The sequence below is a fragment of the Giraffa tippelskirchi genome, chromosome X (genome assembly GCF_054371585.1).
Source record: "Giraffa tippelskirchi isolate mGirTip1 chromosome X, T2T-mGirTip1v1.2.pri, whole genome shotgun sequence".
NCBI classification, from domain to species: Eukaryota; Metazoa; Chordata; class Mammalia; order Artiodactyla; family Giraffidae; genus Giraffa; species Giraffa tippelskirchi.
Window position 1 is genome coordinate 44336050 of NC_137289.1, and position 8390 is coordinate 44344439.

An 8390-nucleotide genomic window follows, 5' to 3' on the forward strand; every position below is an offset into this window, starting at 1 on the left:
TTCATTGAGCTTCTACTTAATGCAAGTTACAGGGCTAGGGGCTACAGTAAATACTGAGATGTATGAGAAGATAGGGTCTTTGCTTTCAAAGAGTTTACAACTTAGCTAATAACAACATAAATGAATACAAAAAAGTGGGAAACTGGTTATTGCCAAATGATGGGGACTTGAGTATTCAAAGATATTATGAAGGAAAGAAGGGGCTAGGAATGAGTCCTGAGCATAGATCTAAATTACAAGAAATAGAGAAGAAATTCTGTCAGCACTAGGCTTAAGCAGACTTTTACACTATCTGCAGGGAATGAAGAGGCAGGGGAAGGCTAGTTTGTCAGGAAACTGGTAAGGATGTGGGGCAAATAAAATACACAGGAGCCCAAATTTGTAAGATAATTAAAATCTCAATTTTGTCACATCAAGAAGAGAGAACAATTTCTCTCTCCTGTTCTAGCACTTAATGGGCAATTTGCCAGGGAATTTAAATAAGTTTATCTTGTAATGTTGTCACCCTGAGAATCTTAGATCATTCCTTTACTGTCAAGCTTATTTTATGTACTAGGACACTGAGTCTTTGAGGGTTAATGTGAATTGCTAAGAGCTACACAGCTAGTACTGATGATGATAATAAACAATAATGGTGACAACATTTATTGAGCACCTGCTATTAAGCTGATTTAGACATAGTCACTGTTATCTGGTAGTAAAAGATACTGAGCTGCTTGCTTGGTCTCTCCACCTCCTCAATTTTCTTAGGCAGGGTCCCAGGACCCCGGAGATATGTACCCACCTGCATGCAGGAGTAGCCCACAGTGTGACTCTCCCAGCTTTCCAGAGGGATTTATTTTTGCACTGTTCGATGCCCAGTTGGTCAAGGAGGAGCCCAGTGGGTCATTTGCCAGTGCTGTTGAGAGTGGAGCTAAGGTTGGGACCCTGTGTTTTATGCTGAAGGACCAGATTGAAGGAGGGTGTGGATAGGAGACCTGAAATATTGCAGGATCCATTGCTTCATTCCGTCAGCATGATGACCACACACATGAGTCAGCTTCAGTTGAAAGAAATGTGAGCTTAGAATCAAGCAGATCTGGGTTCAGAATCCAGGAACTAGCCCTAGAACCTTGGAAACTCACTAAAGCCCTCTTAGCTTGTGTTCCCTTATACGTTAAATGGGGTCAATAATAACCACTTCATTGCCTGTTAACTCTTGGGAGAGTTAGCAGAAATAACTTGTAGAGTCCAGTCTAGTATCTGACATTAGGTGTTCAGTGAAAGTGAAAGTCGCTCAGTTGTGTCTGACACTTTGTGACCCCATGGACTATACAGTCCACGGAATTCTCCAGGCCAGAATACTGGAGTAGGTAGCCTTTCGCTTGTCTAGGGGATCTTCCCAACCCAGGGATTGAACCCAGGTCTCCCGCATTGCAGGTGGATTCTTTACCAACTGGGCTATCAGGGAAGCCCAGATGTTCAATAAATAACAGTTATTGTCACAAATGAATGTCTCCCATGTCACCAACGGCAATTCTCTTTCAAAATACCAGAAGTTAGTTAAAAATTTTTGGACTCTTTTTTAGTTGATAATTCTACATTTTCTACATTTATAATTTTTTTTTACAAAAAGCCAAGTTGCTTTACACTAACCACCAGGGAAGTCCCTATACCTAATTGTTTATGTTTGCTTAAATGTTGAATCTGACTGTTTAAAATTGCCTAAAGTTTCCTGATGAGAATTTGTAGATCATTACTTTGAAATTATGTAAAAGACAAAGGCACATTTTTTCCTGTGCATCTGGAAGGAACCCATTCTCCTGTGTACAAAACAGAAAACTGTCCATTTTCTGCACCTCCCATTTTTCCTCTTGGTTGTCACTTCAAGCAGTCATTGGCAAATAATCATTATTTCTTCTTTCTTCATTATTTGCTTCGTGAAGTTATTGATAAAATTCTATGACTCAAGCCCTAGTCTAAATGTATAATGTTCCTATTTTTAAAAAGCCTGTCTCTTCTAGTTTTGCCCTAGCTTATTATGCTGCCTTACCAAATAATGCCCCATTTGGTAGCTTGGGAGCTCAGCCATCCTAAATTTGAGAAATAGTCTGACTGTAAGTGCATAGTGTTAGTCGCTCAGTTGTGTCCAACTCGTTGTGACCCCAGGGACTGCCGCCCACCAGGCTCCTCTGTCCATAGGATTTTTCCAGGCAAGGATACCAGAGTGTGTTGCCAATTCCTTCTCCAGGGGACCTTCCTGACCCAGGGATCGAACCTAGGTCTCCTGCACTGCAGGTGGATTCTTTACCATCTGAGCTATGAGGGAAGCCCATAAGTGCATAAGACTGGATTAATTATAACCATTGGTATGTGAATCACCATTATCATTTCAGCAAACATGGCTCCATTGACAAAATTGGTTAATCAATCAAAAACTGAAACAATATATTGTATACACATTGTGAATATTCAGTTTTAGGAGATAATGCCAACTTTTTCCATCAAGTAGTTGTACAATGTATACTTCTGCTAGTAATGCATAGTTGTTGATCTACATTCCCTCAAATGCCTGGTTCTTTCAAACTTTAAAAATGTTATCAGTATAGCAGGTATAAAACGCTGGATTTCCTTCTTGCCTGCCCTCCCTGGATAAGGAAGTTCCATTACCGAAGTTGAGGTTTAGAATTTTTCCTACATGCCTGAAACTGAATGGAACCAAATACAGGAACATTCTCAGCAAAATGAGAATTACTGGTGATATTCTAGGCCTGTTGTGGTGAAAGGTTTTTAAAATTGAGGAGGAAGAAAACAATTTAAAAGTAAGCAGTACCCAATTTAAGAGCAGAGGAAAAAGTGCACTCCAAAATTTACACTGCAGTGAAGCTTATCTGTGACTCATAAAGAACATATTTTCCTGCCTAAAATTCTAGAATAATGGCAAATTGAAATATGAATTTGCACTTGCTTCTATTTTTCCAATAAAGGAGACTTATTTCTAAACTGTTGGTTAACCTGTTAGAATATAGATACTCTCTTCAATATGCTATTTGATGGATATAAATATAAAAACGTGGAAAATTGCATGAGACAAACTATTAATTATGGGTTCTAACAGATCACATTTTCTTCAGAAGACCATTCATTTGTGAAGTTGTGGTCCCATTTCATTCATCATGTCAAAAATATGTGTTCATTATAGCACAATTTTGAAAAGCTGTTGCAGTTTCCCATAGTAACTGTTTTAAATATAAGTATGATTGCAGTAGCCTTAATGCTAAATTATAATATTACTTTCCCAATATGCATACTCATAAAAATGCAATGCTGTAGTAGAGATAATTCACCTAAAAGAAATGTATGGCTGATTTATGTTGATGTTTGACAGAAACCAACAAAATTCTGTAAAGCAAATATCCTTCAATTAAAAAGTAAATTTAAAATTTAAAAAAGAAATTTAGTCAAGGTTTTTACTTCATCAGTGGCAGCCATCCTGTGTCATTATTAACTAACCATGTCCCAGTAAAATTCCATACTTGCTTAGCATTAATTTGGGCTTTCCTGGGTGTCTCAGACGGTAAAGAATCTGCCTGCAATGCAGGAGACCCAGGTTCAATCCCTGGGTCAGGAAGATCCCCAGGAGAAGGGAATGGCTACCCACTCCAGTATTCTTGCCTGGAGAATTCCATGGACAGAGGAGCCTGATGGGCTACAGTCCATGTGACTACAAAGAATTGGACATGACTCAGTGACTTTCACACTTAGCATTAATTGCAACAATATAATTCAATACCTTTTGTTTTTGTGGAAGAGAAGCATGTCTAAACAAACAAAAGTTATTTAGTATAAAGCTATGAAGATTTAAAAAAATAAACCGTTTCTTAGCATAAGATAGATACTACTTGAATACTGCTCCTAAAATGAGTCCAAACTCACACTATTTAAATATTTACTTAAAATCTGGGGATATACAAAGCATTAGAGAAACATTTCTGCTGAAAAGTTAACTCCTGGCATTATTAAAATCTTGATATTCTAAGTCATAACTAATTGGTGGAGACAAGTGAGGCAAAATTGTTTTCACAATCCAACAAACATTCAAAATTTTACCTTCATTCTTCAGTGTCATGAGGGTGAGCTACTGGGCACTGTAGTCTTTAAGAAGCAGATCTATCAGCTTTACTTTCAGACTGGCACTACGATCTAATGATAAGTTACTGTCTCCATGGTCAGTACAGATTTTTTCTCAAGATAACTGTATATTGGACAGAAAAGCAAAATGCCTCTCTTTTGCTTCCTTTTACTAATATCTGTCTCAAGAATTTGATCACTCATCCAGCAGATATTTACCGGGTGCCTACTATGTACAAGATACATAATTATGTGAATGCCTGGATAAGGCCTAAGAGACAAAAAGACTGCTTACTGAGATGGAAGAGATAATGATGGCAAATTTGTATTTAATTTGTCACAACTTGTAAGCTCACTTCCTGAAGATTCTGAAATTCTAAAATGCAGGATTCATTGATTCCTCCCCTTTATATCTGTATAATCTTCATTGCTCAGAGCACAGGATTTGGCTTTTTGTAACATTCTGCCTTTTTTGTTTTACCATAATTAGTTTTATCTCATCAATAGGATTATGAACAAACAGATGTCATAGAGCCTACCTAACAGTTATCTGTCACCCCCATAATTCCTGGCATAGTGCCAACCATATAGTAATTCTCCACAATTATTTTTGTTGATTAATCTAATATTCAAGGTTATATTATCAAAATAATTTAGTCCACTTATTCTTTATTCTAACCTCCAGAGATTCAAATGAGAGGGAAAAGGATAAGATTTAGTGTTATCACCATCAACTACTAGTTCTGGACTCTGCCACTAGTCAAATATTTACAGCAAATTGTGTGAAAACTGAGTAATTTACATCTATAAGCATCATTCTTTTCCCGTGACAGGGGTATTTTGGTATGTTAATTGTAGTGTTTTGCTTCTTAAAACTAGGTTACATAATTTTTAGTTCTAATGCAAACTTAATGCACTACTTATTAATATGAAGAGTCAAAAATAATGATCTTGGATTTATATATTTTTCCAAAAAAATAAACTCAGAACTTTATGTTCTCTGGGGCATGATATCATAAAGTATAATGAAGGCAGAACTACTGGATCTGTATTCTGCCAACTCCTGCTATCCAAATTGCCACTGACCTTCCCCTGAAGGCCTTAGAGCCCAGCTGTTCTTTTCTTTTCGTCTAATTCAGTGGATATCCCTTCTCACAGTTATAACTCTACCATAGGGGACCTCAACCAGTTAATTGTGGAAAAGGAGTAAAAAACAATTTGTAATAATTTTTAAAATTCAATGTTGGATAGCAAACATAGCGAAAGTTGTCTGGAAACAAGTCATATGTAAGTGTAAAGTACATTTGCTTTGGTGCCTCCCTTGGGAATTTAACATATAAATCAATTCCCTAAGCTTATGAATTATTGAGAAGTGATGATCTTAAATTTTCAAAACTGTTGTCTGGATAGTAAATGGGACATTAAATAGATGACCAGATTTTTAAAGTTGTGTCTTGGAAAGAATTTCAACCCACCAGAGTCCCAAACAACAGAAAGCAACTCTAACATGACATGACTCTGTACCACCTGGTGGTAGGGGATGTTTATTACAGGTGTAGTAATTGGAAGGCACAATACCAAAGCATCAGAACTGTGAGACAAAGATGAGTGATCCAGTCCCATATTTCTAAGTAGTTACAGGAGTTTCTCTTTGGAAGAGCTGCTCTAAATATTATCAAAACCCCTTAGTCAGCACCTTCCTCTATCATTTCCATGTTGCTCTCACTTGATGTACCCCGCATTATTTCATTACTGTATGTGGAGATCAAAGCAGTCAATCCTAAAGAAAATCAACCTGATTATTCATTGGAAGGACTGATGCTGAAGCTGAAGCTCCAATACTTTGGCCACCTGATGTGAAGAGCCAACTCATTCAAAATGACCCAGATGCTGGGAAAGGTGGAGGGAAGGAGGAGAAGTGGGCGACAGAGGATGAGATGGTTGGATGATATCATCGACTCAATGGGCATGAGTTTGAGCAAACTCCAGGAGATGGTGAAGGTCAGGGAATCCTGGCGTGCTGCAGTCCATGGGGTCACAAAGAGTTGGACATGATTGAGCAACTGAATGACAACAACCCAAAAGGGCACAGGCCCCATCAGCTCTGCTTCATTCAGTACTCTCCAGTCTTTTCATGAAGTCCTCCCCCCGTCCAAACGCACTTGAAATGTTCCTCCTCCTGCCCTTGCCACACTCTAAATTCAACTCCATCTTCATTGCGGGGTTCAGAGGTCACTTCTTATACTTTATTATAACACAAGCAAATCTTGCCATTTTTAATTTCTTTTCCCTCTTTGACTTTATAGTTTGCTTGCCCTAAGCTATCTTTCTAATGATCAGCTGTCAAGTAAAAAAATTTCCCCCATAGAATCTCTCTTTAAAAATGTACTTTTTAACATTAATTAAATTATGATGTTAAAATTGTATCTCAATTTTAAATATAGCATCAGAAAGGGAAGTGAACTAGAGACAAATTTCTAGAAGAAGGAAAGTGATGTCTTTGTATTGACAGGTAAATCAGAGATGCGGAAAGGGCCGTCTACAATGGAAGACAACTGAGATGGAATTGAAAGCCACAGAAAAACTTCCTACCCACCTGCCTACTAGATATCACCCAGTGGACATCTTATAGGCAACTCAAATCCAACCTGTCTGAACTACACTTATCTCTTTCCCTTTGTCCCTTTCCCCAAACAAAACTTCTCCTCCTCCTTGTCCTTCTCCTGTATATCCCAACTCAGCAAAAAGTATCTCATATCACTAAATGCTCAAGCCAGAGACTTGAGAGTCATTCTTGAATCTTCCTTCTCTGTTACTGTTCAAAATCACCAAGTCCTGCCCCTCAAACAGGACAAGTACTATCGGTTCCCACCACCCCATTCTACCATGTTGTCTGGACGTGCTGTCTTCATTTCCTTACATCTAAACTCTCTCCAATCTGGCTTGTCTCCACTGCTACACAAAAACTCTTATGAAGATCAGCAATAACTTGCATGGTACCAAAACCAACAAATTTATGATCTCATAAATTAAAGTTCTAGCAAGAAACAGAATTTACTTACAAATTCCATATATACTTGAAAAATTCACTTCTACAAGAAAGTCTAAATCTTCTTTAATCCATGAATTATAATCCCCTCCACCAAATTCTTTTCTAGAGCTGGAACAAACTGTAGAACTGATGGATTTGGCTCTCCTGTCCTTACCAGAAAGAAGAAGTACTTTCTAGTTCTGCCTTTATTGAACACATTTAGAGAGCACACTGAAACTTTAGGTTTCTTTTGGATGCTAGAGATACTTGGTCATTTTTTTTTTCTTTTAGAATCAGAGGTTACTATTAGCCAATAACATAAAGATCTGTTAGTAAACTGAAATTTTGGCTTGCACTTTAAAGGCATCAGGAGTGCCAAACTCATCAAAATGAATATTAAATGAAGAAAAGCACCAAGGAGTGAACAGTGTAAGGAAGGTGTGCTGCACTTAACTGTTAGCACATCAAGTACCAATTTTAAATATAATATTAAGAAATGCTGCTGCTGCTAAGTCGCTTCAGTCGTGTCTGACTCTGTGCAACCCCATAGATGGCAGCCCACCAGGCTCTGCCATCCCTGGGATTCTCCAGGCAAGAATACTGGAGTGGGTTGCCATTTCCTTCTCCAGTGCATGAAAGGGAAAAGTGAAAGTGAAGTCGCTCAGTCGTGTCCGACTCTTAGCGACCCCATGGACTGTAGCCTACCAGGCTCCTCCATCCATGGGATTTTCCAGGCAAGAGTACTGGAGTGGGGTGCCATTGCCTTCTCCGAATATTAAGAAATAAAGTGTAATAAAGACTAATTCATTTATGTTTTTATATCCAGTGGAACATTATGTGTTTTATTAAAATGAATTTGCAGAGATAAGTATATATCCAATTTAAAGGAAGCTTTCTTTGCAGAAATCTAAAGATATAAAAATAATAAATAATAATGGACATGAGTCATTCACACTTTCATCCAACATTTATTGAACACATTTATTGAGCAATCCTGCATTATCAGTAAACATTAATTGAATTGTTAAATGACAATGTTTAAACTGGGGCACAAAAGAATGAATTATACTATTTCAAAAGCATTATTAATAATAATACTTTGTTAAATACACAAATACTTTGGAAATATCTGTACCAGTCCTTAGAGATACAAACTTAGGTAGTAGATGGAGCAGGAAAAAATCTCAGAAACTTTGAAGTGTGTGCTGAATATTTTAACCATAAACTCTCTTAACCTCCTGATGCCAGG

The 8390-nt window shown here is 37.6% G+C and overlaps 2 non-coding genes across 2 annotated transcripts; one reads left to right on the forward strand and one right to left on the reverse strand.

Moving 5' to 3' along the window:
• Positions 1-772: 772 nt before the first annotated feature.
• On the reverse strand, positions 773-901 carry LOC145537301 (small nucleolar RNA SNORA35). Its single transcript, XR_014076324.1, has one exon. It is a non-coding gene; the product is annotated as a small nucleolar RNA SNORA35 (small nucleolar RNA).
• A 2637-nt stretch (positions 902-3538) lies between these two features.
• TRNAC-GCA (transfer RNA cysteine (anticodon GCA)) lies at positions 3539-3610 on the forward strand. The gene has a single exon. It is a non-coding gene; the product is annotated as a tRNA-Cys (tRNA).
• The last annotated feature ends 4780 nt before the right edge of the window (positions 3611-8390 follow it).